Here is a 14,316-nt window from a genome sequence, read left to right on the forward strand (position 1 = left end):
CCCTGGCTTCCTCACAAAGTGGCGGCTACAGGGTCATTGGATGTGGTGTCTCGGGGCTTTAAACATGAGTGTTTCAGCTAAAAAAGTGGCAGCTACATCTCCTTTTATGACAAAGCCTTGGAAGTTTCTTGGCACCACTTCCCCTGCAACCTATGGGTCTGTAATCTATCCTGTGTAAGGGAGTCACAAACCCACTGGACTCCAAGACAGGGAAAGTATACTCTACCTCTAGATGCAGGAACGACAAAGCTCTAGAAAAGCATGTGGGGTGGGAGATAGTATTGCACTCGTTTTGGAAAATATAATCTGCCCCAGGCCTGCAGACTAAAACTCACACTTCTCATGGGCCGGGGGGTTTGCCAGCCATCCTAGGGAGAGAAGGTCTGAGCTCCCTGAGAGAGATGGGGCCAAAGACACAGCCTCTCTCTAAGCCCTGCCTTCACCTACAGAGGAAGCCTCCCCAAAACCCAAAAAGGAAGGAGATCTGTGGCCCAGAATAAGTCCTCACAGAGTCCGCTGGTGAAAACTCAGGGGACATATGTCACATTAGAGAGCAAGAGAGCTGGAAACTGTGCTAGGGAGACTCAGCACAACTGACACTGGATAATGATGATGATGGTGATGATGAGATACTTACTGAGTGTCTGTTTGGGACCAGCCACTTAAATATATCTTTTTCACTTGAGCTTCCAAAAGGAAATGTAGAGCCTTAGATGCACATCTCAGAAAAGCAGAACGGTTGAAAATTAATGAGCTAAGGGTCCATCTTAATAAGTTAGAAAAAAAATATAGCAAAAGAAAACTCAAAGAATGTAGAAGGAAACAGCAAGATAAAGAATAGAAATTGAAGAAACAGAAACCAAATACGCAACGGAGAAGATCAGCCAATCCAAAAGCCAATTCTGTGAAAGTGGATGAATCTCTGATGATACTGACCAAGACAAACTTGAAAGAAAACAAAAATAAACAATATCAGACATAAACAGAGGGTTATTTTATGGATGCTTCAGGCATTAGGAAGAAACAAAGAGAATATTACAGATAAGTTTGTACCAATAAAACCGAAGATGTATGTGAAATAGATAAACTGCTTGAGGCATATGCCTTACTAATACTGACTCAACCTGAAATAGGAAATCTGGATAATCCTATACTGTTAAAGAAATTTAATCAGAAGTCAAAAATATTCCCATGAAGAAAACTTAGTCTTCACTGGTGAGTAGTAATTCTTTAAACATCCAATTAGAGAATGAGGATTCCCTTCTCTATCGGAGGAAACTGTAGCTCCTGGAGTTCCAGCAACTTGCCTAAGGGCCTAAGAACTAGTAATTGTCAAACCCACGATTTGAACCTTGGCTGACCTGGCTTCAAAGCCATTACCCTCCCCAGCCTCTTCAAATGCTATAATTAGCAGCATATTTGTGAAGGTGAAGGACAAAGTCCTGATGCAAAAGCATGCAAAAACAGATTCCAGATTTGCAGAGATGGAAGGTAAAGCTCTTTCTGCCCAGAGCAGTCCTAGAAAGGAGTCTGGTTATGTCCACGCAGAGAGGGAACCTGGAGATTATCCCTAGGACACCACCCTGCCGTCCTTCAAGACCTATTTAAATGCTACCACCACTTCCCTGTAGGGTACCATAAATCCTGTGCTGAGTCCCATAGCTGCCTTACAGCACTGTGTCTGGCCTCTTCTGTACAGGGTGTGTTGTGTATCATTCTCAGTAATGTTTTCCAGCCTTGAAAACGCATGGCTTCCTAAGAATACAGACCCAGTTTGAAAAACCTATATTAAAAAGTTAAATGCTGGGTGCCTGGGTGACTCAGTTGGATAAGCATCTGCCTTCGGCTCAGGTCATGATCCCAGGGTCCTGGGATCGAGTCCCACATCAGGCTCGCTGCTCTGCAGGAAGCCTGCTTCTCCCTCTGTCCCCCTCCACCATGAATAAATGAATAGAATCTTTAAAAAAAAAAGTCAAATGCTGGCACTCTTGGTGATCACTGGGGCTTTGAAAATTTTAAGGCAGTGAGGCCATCCAAAGAATGTTTTTGTGAAGAAGTATTTTTAAGATTTTCACTCAAATAAAAACTAAATATTCACATAGCAAATTTTGTGGCCCCTGAAGATAGAATTTATCTTTGTAACAGGCATCAACTGCTCCACGATATAGTGTGAGATTTCATTATCTCTCTAAATCAAAATTAAATCCAGCTTAAGTCCTGTCCGAACACTAGATGATTGCTCCATCTCTTCACTCCCTCCTAGGTAACAGGATTATACACAACTACATGCTTTGCCAGGTAACTTAGAAGGTTGCTCCTTTGGGCAGAGTGTGTTTCTCCGTCCCTTGCCTCTAGACTTGGCCATATGACTTATTCTGACCAGGGGTATTTTAGCAGACTTGACATAAGCAAAGACTTAAAATGGGCTTGTGCACTGGGGGCTGGTGGTCTTGTGCTTCTTCCATCTCCAAGAGATGAACATTCCCTGGCTAGCCTACTAGTCCTGGAAGGAGGATGAAAGACACATGGGGCGGAGCAAAACCACCCCAGCCGAAGCCAGCCTACACGCAATTAGCTTCCAACTTGTCCCTAAACACATAAGCTAAGTAAGTGCTCACTGCCGGGGATTGTTATACAGCATTGCTGTGGCCATAGTTAATGGATCCACACCCCTTCTTCCCAAGATCATCAGGACCTCGGCTTATGCCAGTTGCCACAGCTGTGCCCTCCGCCTGGGCTGTGACATACTCCTGAAGGTGGGGGTTCTGAGGCAGCTCTGTCCCGTCCGTGGTAAGTTCAGCCAGAGCCCCCTGTGCCAGGCTTCCCCAAACTGTGGCCTGTGCTCAGTCAGTGCCTGGGTTTAATCCTCAGATGCATAACCTGAGCACCTCATTTAATTTTTCCTTGCCTCATCTGTAAAATGGAAATAATAATAGCACTTCACAGAGTTCTTGAGAGAAATAAGTGAATATATAAAGCGCTTAACACAGTGCCTGGCATAGAGTAAATGTGCAAAAAATGCTAGCTGTGATTATTATCATGGATTTATTCATCTAAATATTCTCCCTCCTAGGTCCTCCCACCTCTGAGAACCTACATTCACATGAGCTCAGGTCCCTGCTCTGTTGCGATTCATACCTTCCTTCCCTTTCTTGTCTTGAGAACTCCCACTCACCCACCTGAGTTGGGCCCATTGGTCCTCAATCTGATAATCATTAAGCCTCCAACCCTAAAGTCTGTTAGGAAAGCCTGTGTGGAAGTTGTGTTCTGGGCAGCTCGTGGCTTGCAGATTTTCCTTCCCATGCAGAAACACACAAATCCTCATGGGGGGCCAAGAAAGTCCAAACCTCAGGGACACAGCGTCTGGCTCTTCCCCCAGGAGCAGTGGAATGCCTTTCATTCCTCTGAGGTGAGCCCACAGCTGAGAAAAACTAGACAGGGTTATTTTCTCAATAGGTCATTCTGCTATACCTAATTCTTGATAAATCTCCACCACTGGACTGTGAGTTCCTTGGCTGTGTTTTATTCACTGTGTACCTCCAGAGCTTAGCACAGAGCCCACACTTAGTAGGCACTTGATAAATGTTGGATACATGAATAAATGGAGAATACGGGTTATAGGACCAAGGCAATTTCCAAACAAGGGATGGTGAGAAATCAACACGAGCACCCACAGTGCACTCAGCCTCAGGCTCAATGCCGAGGCCCGAACAGGAGAAGTACCAAGACACCTGGAGCTTCAAAGACTTAAGCATACCAAAAAAATAAAGTTCAACCACAGAAATCACTTGCTCTGTCCCACATCAACAAGAGCCCACCGAAGGGCTTGGTTTAGAAGCTGCTGTGGGCCTGATGGCGCACAGGAGACTTAGGAAAGGAAGAGGCAAGATGTGGCCTAAGGCTTGAGAGGGGCTCAGATACTCAGCAGAGGGCCACTGGCTTATCAGGCCAAGAACATCACGAGCAAAGGCACAGCACAGGAATGAGTTTGCTATTTGTGGAAAATAACAAGGAGACCAGCTTGACCTGGCTGCAGGACTTGTGACGGGGAGTCAAGAGAGATAAGCGTGGCTATTTCAGGCTGTGACCTGAGCGTAGAGACCTAGAAGTCAGGCTGGGGGTGGGTCCTGATGAGTCAGGCGACAAAGGTTCTGAGAGGAGACGTGACAAGCATCCACTAGTAGCAGGAGCTCTCTTTCCTCTCATTCCAGGACTCAACGAGATTTTAATCTAAGCCAGAGATTCCAGATATGAGCCCACTCAAGGGGCAGACCACTCAGCTCCTCTAAGAGAGTAGCTCTAAGAGAGTACTAGTTTGTATTGGTAAGAATGTGTGGTTGCAAGCAACAGAAAAACTCTAGTTAATGTAAGCAAAAGATGATTATATTCAAAAGAAATGGAGATGGCTCACAGAATCAAATACTGAAGAGGCTATCCCAGAAAGATGAGGAACCAGGGCAGTGAAATCAAGGGAGCTGGGACTAAGGATAATTTCTTTCCTTTTTTTTTTTTTTAAAGATTTTATTTATTTATTTGAGAGAGAGAGAATGAGAGACAGAGAGCATGAGAGGGAGGAGGGTCAGAGGGAGAAGCAGACTCCCTGCCGAGCAGGGAGCCCCATGCAGGACTCGATCCCGGGACTCCAGGATCATGACCTGAGCCAAAGGCAGTCGCTCAGGCTCAACTGAGCCACCCAGGCGCCTTTTTTTTTTTTTTTTAAGATTTTATTTATTTATTTGAGAGAGTGAGCATGAGTGGGGGGGAGGGGCAGAAAAAGAAGCAAGAGAAGCAGACTCCCCGCTGAGCAGGAAGCCCCGGACACAGCGACAATGTGGGGCTCAATCCCAGGACCTGGGGAATATGACCTCAGACGAAGGCAGCCACTCAAACGACTGAACCACCCAGGTGTCTCTAAGGATAATTTATTCATGGTACTGCCTTAGGGGATCAGTCAATTCCATTTTCATGTCATTCCATTCAAGATTCAAGGGGAAAAGACTATCTGATTGGCCTAGCTTGGGTCCCATGTCAAGCCCTTGGCCAAGCAGTGGAAGGAATTTTCATGAACAGTCCACCAAAATCGTAACTGCTGAAGCAGTGCTCCAAGCCAAATCCCCAAAGCTGGTGCCAGGGGAAATGGACAGTGGAAAGGCCAGTCATTTTCTTTTTTTTTTTTTTTTAAAGATTTTATTTATTTATTCATGAGAGACAGAGAGACAGAGGCAGAGGGAGAAGCAGGCTCCCCGCGCAGCAGGGAGCCCGATGCGGGACTCGATCCCAGGACCCTGGGATCATGACCTGAGCCGAAGGCAGATGCTTAACCGACTGAGCCACCTAGGCGTCCCAAGGCCAGTCATTTTCTACAAGGTGTGAGCATTGGTAAAACCTAAGGCCTATTTGCTCTTAGAGGGTGGGGAGAGAGGAAAGATGGAGCAATGATCTGAACTTGTAGGTATTTGGGATGGTTAATTTTATACGTCAACTTGACTGGGACACAGGATGTCCAGATATCTGGTTAAACATTACATCTGGGTGTGTCCGTGAGGGTGTTTATGGAGGAGATTGGCCCTTGAATTGGTGGACTGAGTGAAGTGGATTGCCCCCCTCCCACCACGTGCAAGTGGGTAATACTGTTCAACTAGATATCTGGCTGTCCTGGGTCCCAGTTGTCACATAAAATTAACCAATCTGTTGAGGCCCAAATAGATCAAAAAGCTGGAGGCAGGTAGAATTCCTTCTCTGCCTGACTGCATGAGCTGGGACAGGGGTCTGCTCCTGCGCTCCAAGCTCCTGCTTCTTAGGCCTTCAGATCCAAACTGGAATCTACACCATTAGTTCTCAGGCTCTCAGACCTTTAAACTACACCACCAACTTCCCTGGCTCTCCATCTTGCAGACGGCAGATCATGGGACTTCTCACCCTCCATAATTATGTGAGCCAATTTCCTATAATAAATCTCATTTCCCATTTTATATCTATAGTTGTAGCTCCTATTGGTTCTTTTGCTCTGGAGAACCCTGAATAATATAACATACATTTACGACTGGACCCATAGGCTTCGGAACTTAGAGTCCACCTCAAGTTCCTCCCTTGGAGGTCTTCAGAGTGACCAAGTGAGTGAAGTCACTCACTTCAGAGTGACCAGGTCATCAGAGTGACCTCCCTTAGAGGTCACCAGAGTGACAGCAAATGTGCTGGTGTGGGAGAGGGAAACAAATTAAGGTTCAAGGTGGGAACTCAAAACAGTGTTGAGAAATGAACCCATGCAATTTAATAATTTGATAGTTCTAAGGGGGAGCAGAGCAGGACTTGGCATTTCCAGGATAAGTCAATCAAGAAGAGGCCCTTTCTCAGTCTCTGAAATGCTAAGAGGGTCAGGGTGCTCCTCAACCTTCCCTAGCCTCCTCATATCAAAATGGAAATTCAGGGGCACCTGGCTGGCTCACTTGGCGGAGCGTGTGACTCTAGATCTCAGGGTTGTGAGTTCAAGCCCCATGCTGGGTGTAGAGATAACTTAAAAAAAAAAAAAAGATAAATATTTATATTTATATATATATAAATATTTTTATATACATTATTTATATATATATATAATATATATTATATATATATATAAAGGAATTTCAGAGGATAAGGAGCAGGGGCCAGTGCCCATGCAGGGGAAAGCAGGAAGAAACCTTTTGCTTCATCTAGCTGAAATAGAGTCAGATGGGGGCAAGGGTGTGTTAGGAAAGTACAATTACCCAGCCTGCCTATTCCTAAAGCCTGACACAAGAACGGAGTCATCTGGGAGTCCCGATGTTGAACAGCTGGGAAAGAGGTAGACTCTTGGCAACTGAAATCCTTGCCCACATGGTTGGAGCCTCCCCTGGGCCTGCCCAGTCGTGGTCCACCTCAGCCTGAGAGATGGAATGGGTTCTGAGCACAGGTGGCACAGAGACTTGTAAGCTTTTTAGCAACCAGGTAGGCTTAAGGGTGGATGGTATCAGGAGGAGAAGATGAAAGGCTTTTGATTGACTCTCCATCCTTTCTGCTCTATTCGGGGCCTCGGAAGCTGCTTCTGTGGACTGTGTTGCCCTGGCTCCTTGCCCACAGCTCCATGCTGGGTTTGGCCGATGGGAGGCAGGGCAGGAGACAAGCTGATCAGAGGAGAGAGACCTAGGGGTATGTATCCCCCACGCTCGGCCCCCACGGGGTGTCGGTGTTGGCAGCAGCTGCGTCCCTTTACAGAAGGCCACAGCTCCTGTGGGGCAGTGGCTCTCCCACACACAACTCTCACCAGTTCTGGCTCCCTCCTCTATCCACTCCTCTTCCAGCTTAGAACTGGGAAAGGCCTTCTTCTGTGGAGCTGTGGAGAGGCCCTGGGGACCTCTAGGTACTTTGTTGTTTCCTGTAACTCCAACCAGGAAATATTCCCTTCACTGCCCCTCTTCAATGTACCATCTCTTTTCTTTTCTTTTCTTTTCTTTTTTAAGGGGGTGGTGGCACCTGGGTGGCTCAGTTTGGCCCAGGTCTTGGTCTCATGGTGCTGGGATCCAGCCTGGGGCTTCCCACTCAGCGGGGAGCCTGCTTGTCCCTCTCCCCCTGCCCCTCCCCAACTCGTGTTCGTGCGTGTGCTCTCTCTCTCAAATAAATAAATAAAATCTTTTTAAAAGGGGGGGGGCAGAGAGAGAATCTCAAGCAGGCTCCAGGCCCAGCATGGAGCCCTACTCGGGGCTCGATCTCACAACCCTGAGATCATGACCTGAGCCAAGAGCAAGAGTCCAATCAATGCTTCACCGACTGCGCCACCCAGGCGCCCCTGCCATCTCTTTTCTGAAGGGCCCCTGCCAGGTACAGTTTCTTACTGTGGCACAGCAGTGTGGAACCCCTGTCATCTTGGCCCCTTGGTGAACATCCCTACCCAGGGCTGCCTCAGATCAACCAAGAGTCATCGAGGAAGCTCCATCAAGTGTTCTCTGGTATTTGGCAGGGCCTGTACGAGGTTATTCTGTCACCTTCCTGCCTTCACACATGGAGAATAGTAACAGGGCAGAGACTGACCACCCCAGGAGAGACCATCAGCCAAGCAGAGGCTCTCTGGCCTCAGTTGCCCAACAGAATGAGTTTGATCTCCTTCAGTCCTGCCTCAGTTCTTCCCGCTGCTATCTCAGCTTGTTACTTGTACCCTCCTTGGACTCATTTGAACAGGGATGCCAGGTCCCCTCTTTATAATCTACCCCTAAACTTCAGCTATCTTCCACTTGCCCCTTCCTTTGCACAGAGATAATCCTTTTACCTGTCCTCTCTCCTACTTCAGAGCATGGAGGGGAGCAGGGAGGAAGACGGGGGCCCTTCTCTGAGCTTTACACTCCCACCCCAGACCTTAGTTTCCCCAGGAAGCAGCAGGCAGGGGGAGGCCTGTTGCAAATTAAAGACAAGACAGCTGCTCGTTAAGGAAGCTGAGAACTGAGGAAGGTGAGTAATAGTGTCCGGAGCAGAGCCCAGCATAGCCAGCTAAGTGAGCAACAGCATTAGGATTGACTGGGAAGAGAGGAGAGGACAGAAGGGAGGGGAGGGGAGGGGAGGGGAGGGGAGGAGAGGAGAGGAGAGGAGAGGAGAGGAGAGGAGAGGAGAGGAGAGGAGAGGAGAGGAGAGGAAAGCCAGAGCCCAAAGCAGGCAGTGCCTGGGGTAGTCACTTCCAGAGGATTCTCTCAGGATAAAACAAATCCAGCCTGACCCTCTCTCTCCCAGGAGCTGTCATCTTAGAAGAAAGGACAACTCGGTCACCTGGTGTGGGGCAAAGAGTGGTTAGGACATGGATACAGGCAAGGATTTTATTCATTCATTTCACAGATATTTATGGAGTGCCTACCACATACGGAGCCCAGCAGTGAATCAGATAAACATAATCCCTGTACTCGGGGAGCTTGCTTCCTGATGCGTTTAAAGTGCAAACTCTCTACTATGGTCCACAAAACCACCCTTGGTCTGAGACCTGTCCTGTCCAACTGCATTTTGTGACCCTCTCCCCTCTTACTGTCCTCTAGCCACAAAAACCTTGCTATATCCTGAATATGCCAACTTCATTCCTGCCTCAGGGCTCTTGCACTGGCTCTTCCCTCAGCCTGGGGACATTCTTTTCCTGGAGCTTCCTTCTCATGGCTGCCTCCTTCAGGTCTCAGCCAAGGGACCAAGCAGAGAGAAAAAGCACTCCAGGTAGTGGGAAAAGCTTGTTTCAAAGTCCTGAGGTGGGAAAGAGCTGACGAACTGAGAGGAAACCAGAGTGGCTAGACAGAGAGGGCAAAGGGCAAAGGGAAGTGATGAAGCCAGAGTCCCCCTGAAATTCAGCCGTGGGACAAAAGCTGTGATCCGGGGAGCAGGGGTGAGGGTCAGAGGAGTGAGCCAAGGAGAGCTCAGGAGAGATGTCTGAGTGTATTACTGAGTCGGTCATGGCTTTAAGCAACCAGGGTGCATTCTGAAAATATTTATTTTTCAAAGATTTTATTTACTTATTTATTTGTCAGAGAGAGAGAGAGAGCACAAGCAGGGGGAGTGGCAGGCAGAGGCAGAGGGAGAAGCAGGCTCCCCACTGAGCAGGGAGCCAGAGATTCGGGGCTTGATCCCAGGACCCTGGGATCATGACCTGAGTCCAACGCAGCCACTTAACCAACTGAGCCAGCCAGGCGTCCCCTGAAAAGATTTATTAAGGATCTTGAACCATGACCTGGGGCAAGTAAGAGGGAAACGTTTCTCTGGGTATTTCCACCCCCCCTCTGTCAAGAGTTGCCCTCAAGGCATTAACGACCCTGCACTTCAGGCTGGAAAGACAAGAAGTCCCCTGGGCACAATGAAGCCCTGGGGCAGACAGCCAGAGGACAAGGTCAGGGGCCCGAGGGTGAGGTGCGGTGGGGTCACACCCCTTGAACGGATGAAGCCAGCGTGAAGCTGTCTGTCGTAGCAGTGGCCAGAGTAAGAGGTGAGACTGAGGGAATGTGAAGTGAGGCACAAGATGTATCCCAGAGAGTAAGATGGACACAAGTGAGGCTGGAGAGGGAGGCTGAAAATAAGGAGGGATGAGCCGTTCGCATCTGAAGAGGCAGGGGGGAAGCTGGTCTGGGCAGGCACCCGTTCCTGACACAGACGGCAGAGGGAACTTCGGGGGTCTGAGGCCCCAGAAGACACCTCCTCTCTGTAAGGTATCCAACCAGGCCACCGCCCACCCCTTCGTGTCCATTTTTTGGGAGTTTACTAAGTTTCCTGCAGCATCATTCCAAGAAAAGGGTAAGGAGGCAGGGCCCTGATGCGCTCCTCAAACACCTCCACGTGACCTGTGTGGGCTGAAAGGCTGGGAAGAGTCTCAGGGTTTATGACAAGACTCCGGCCTGGTTCCTAAGTGCGCGCATTCATTCAGGAATCATTATCTGTTTACTGAGCATCTACTACGTGCCAGGCACTAGGGATCCAGAAGCAATTAAGAGCACCAAGGTCCCGGCCCATACTGAGCGCACATCCCAGGAGGTGACATGCAGACCTGATGCATGCTCTGCACACACTTAATGTACATGGTACAGATGACCCCACCCCCACCCCTACCTCCCTAGCCCCCACACTGACAGCCTCCAGCAAGCAAATGATTCCAAACCCCATGAGCTGGGGGCCAGCTCATTCTCTTTTCTCAAGAAGTTTAATTTTACCAACAGCCAGAGGCAATGACAGCAGCTCTGGAAATCTGCTGGTGCTCTGGGCTGGGATAGGCAGCCCAGAACTAATTGCCTCTTTGAGTGTTTTATTGGAATGTGCACGCGCTTCTTACTTCTTGTGGGGGCCACTGCCTGCCCGGGCTGCTTCTTGATGTGAGCGAGGAACCAGGCCTGTGGAGTTGGTGGGGGCTGCTTCAAGGAGAGGGTGGAGGGTGGGTCAGCCTCAGGGCTGTACCTTGTCCATCCTCCTTCCTCCAAAAGTCACATTATTCAAGCAGGAGTTTGGAGAACACCTGAAATTCTGTCTCATGCACCAAAGCCTCACCACCTTGCAGTCATACAGTTTCCACCCCCTGCCCCTCCGCACGTCTGTCTCAAGCCTCCCACTGCCCTGGAAGCACCTCACTCTGCTGCTGATGGGGGTGGCCCTGAGACTTGGGGTGTGAGCTCTGAAGGCTGCTTTGCTCCAGGAGTCTCCCCCTTGCCACTGTCTTTAGCACAGGATGCCTGCTTCTCTGCTTGATCTGAGTACGGAAACAGAATGTTAATGATGATGAGTCCCGATTTCCCTGGGTGTGGAACCAGCCAGATGGATCCTCACGCCACATCCTGGCTCCGTCCGCCAGGCCTGTGACTGCACCAAGATGGCTGCCTCCTCTTCAGCTGCTGTCGAGTGTGAGAGGAGTGAAGAGGCAGAGAGGGAGAGTGGAGGGGAAATGACTGTAAGGAAGGAAGGGGTTTCATGTGTCTGCCCCATAGCTGGTGGGGCCTTCTCAAGGTCACTGAGACTGTCTCCCTGACTCCAGCCCAGTCAGTGCCTCTCGGCCTCCTTGGGGATCTCAACCCACACCCGTCACTTGCTGTGCCCTCGGTGAGGTCAGTGGACATGGGGAGAGGGGCTCCATGCCCATGCAGTTATTTCAATTCTGGGCCTCAGCTGAAACCCTGAGATTACAGGCCTGTTGATTGTATGCTCTTTAAAATAATCCCCCTTGGGTGCCTGGGTGGCTCGGTTGGTTAAGCGTCTGCCTTTGGCTCAGGTCATGGTCCCAGGGTCCTGGGATCGAGCCCCGCATCGGGCTCCCTGCTCAGCCGGAAGCCTGCTTCTCCCTCTCCCTCTCCCACTCCCCCTGCTTGTGTTCCCTCTCTCGCTGTCTCTCTCTCTCTGTCAAATAAATAAATATTTTTTAAAAATTAAAAATAAAATAATCACCCTTTGGGGCACCTGGCTGGCTCAGTCCGTGGGGCCGAGGCGGGGGTTGTGGCGGAAGGGGCGTGCGACTCTTGATCTCAGGGTTGTGAGTTCGAGCCCCACATTAGGTGTGGAGATTATTTAAAAAAAAATAATAAAATCTTAAAAAAAAATCACCCTTCATGTAGGTTACGATATGGTTTTGGACATAAGGCGATGGCTGTCAGGGTGGGTGCAGGGAACCACGGTCCTGTTTAGCGTTCCCTAAGATGGGACACAAAGAGCTTGGGCCTGGGCTGAGCTGTTTGCGGCTCCAGTCCTGCCCCAGACCCACAGAAGTGCTGTGGCGTTTAACTCCTCCCCCATACTGACTCCTGGAAAACTCCTACTCATTCTTCAAAATCCTAATCAAAGATCACCTCTTTCTACAGGCTTCCCTGATCCCCTTTTTTTTGTTTTTTAAGGATTTATTTATTTATTTATTTGACAGAGACACACAGAGAGAGGGAACACAAGCAGGGGGAGTGGGAGAGGGAGAAGCAGGCTTCCCGCGGAGCAGGGAGCCCGATGTGGGGCTCGATCCCAGGACGCTGGGATCATGACCCGAGCCGAAGGCAGATGCCCAACGACTGAGCCACCCAGGCGCACCCCCCCTACCCCCGATCCCTTTTTAGGCAGAGCTGATCACTCTCCTCCAACTCAGTACTTGACTCTGCAAACAGCTTGATCATGAGCAAGTTACTAATTACTACAGAACATCTGTAAAATGGGGATAATATCGCCCTTGCAGGATTAGGGAGGAACTAGAGATAAATGTGTCCTTTCCCCCCGCCCAAGATTTATTTATTTATTTGAGAGAGAGAGAGCAAGAGAGCACACAGAGGAATAGGAAGAAGCAGGCTCCCCACTGAGCAAGGAGCCCAGTGTGGGACTCAATCCCAGGACCCTGGGACCATGACCTGAGCCAAAGGCAGACGCTTAACTGACCGACCCACCCAGGTGCCCCGATGAATGTATCTTGAAAACCCAGTATTGTGCCTGACACATGGTCATGGCTCAGAAAATGACAGCTCTTGGAGTGATGATGGCAGTGATCACACATTCTCAGTGGTCGGTTTACACATCTGTCACCTCTAAGAGACTGTGGACCCCTTAAGGACAAGGGCCACAGTTAAGTCAGTTGCTATATCCCTAGCATCATGTCTGGCTCAGAGTAAGCACCCAATAAAGGGTAATAAATGTTAACATTATCATTAGGATACTTAAAATAATACTCACTGGTCTTTGGTAAGGGTTTACAATGTGCCAGGCACTGTTCCAAGCAATTTACCAGGATTATCTCACTTACTATTCACAACAACCCTATATGGTAAGTGTTGTCTCTATTTCACAGATGAGTAAACTGAAACTTACCAGGATAGGACAATTTGCCTAAAGTCACACCGTAAGGAGTGAGAGATGGAGGCAGTTTTTAACAAGGTCAGTCTGTTCCAGAGTTTTGGAGCAACTCCATACCTGACTGCTGAGCATGCTCTACACTGGCTCACAATCCTGTCCACCTGACAACAGGAACTGGCCTTGGTTTACTTATGTAGCCCCTAAACCCTGCACAGATCCTGGCACCAAGCTGGCTCCCCAATGTCCCTCGGATAAGTAGATGAGAAGAGGAGAGGGAAAAGGAGAAAGTCAAGGCCAGATGAGGCCGGAAGAGGGCCAAGGAGACGGCTGTGTTCTGGCACTCAGGTTCACACACCTTTCCAGGGGCATTAGCCATTCCTACCATTCCAGGTTCCAACCGTTTGAAAGGATGTTCCTTTGAGAACAGACTGAAGCTCAGAAAAATGTGAGCTGGGACTCAGGTGCTCCCTCCTTCCCAGGCAGCCCCTGCCCATACCCAGGATGCCTGGCCCGACTTGCAGGGAGAGGTCTGTGGTATGTGACTGAGCCAGCATCTGGGAGAAGAGGAAACAAAAGTAGACCGTGGCATCTCTGTGCCTCAGACGGTTAGATTTGGGGGCCATGGAGTCACTCCCACAACCCCCCAACATCCTCCCCCCGCCCCCAGCTCCTCATTGAGGGCCTGACCTCATTCAGCAGGTCATGGCCCAGAGGATGACAACCTTGATGGAGGTGAATCTCTCCTGGGAGTAGGTGGAAGGTCTCTGTTCCTTGTCCCGCCAGTGCTCCTGAGGGGGGAGGCGGGGCCTGCATGCCCATCTGACCTCAGGGCAGGGTCATGGGGACCTTGACCAACACAGTCTTAGCCCAGCCCCGTTTCTTTCTCTCTTTTTTTTTTTTTTAGATTTTATTTATTTATTTGACAGAGAGAGAGATAGCGAGAGTAGGAACACAAGCAGGGGGAGCGGAAGAGGGAGAAGCAGGCTTCCCGCCGAGCAAGGAGCCCGATGTGGGGCTCGATCCCAGGACTCTGGGATCATGACC

Source organism: Leptonychotes weddellii, chromosome 7, assembly GCF_054177405.1.
Source record: "Leptonychotes weddellii isolate Sample4059 chromosome 7, ASM5417740v2, whole genome shotgun sequence".
NCBI classification, from domain to species: domain Eukaryota; kingdom Metazoa; phylum Chordata; class Mammalia; order Carnivora; family Phocidae; genus Leptonychotes; species Leptonychotes weddellii.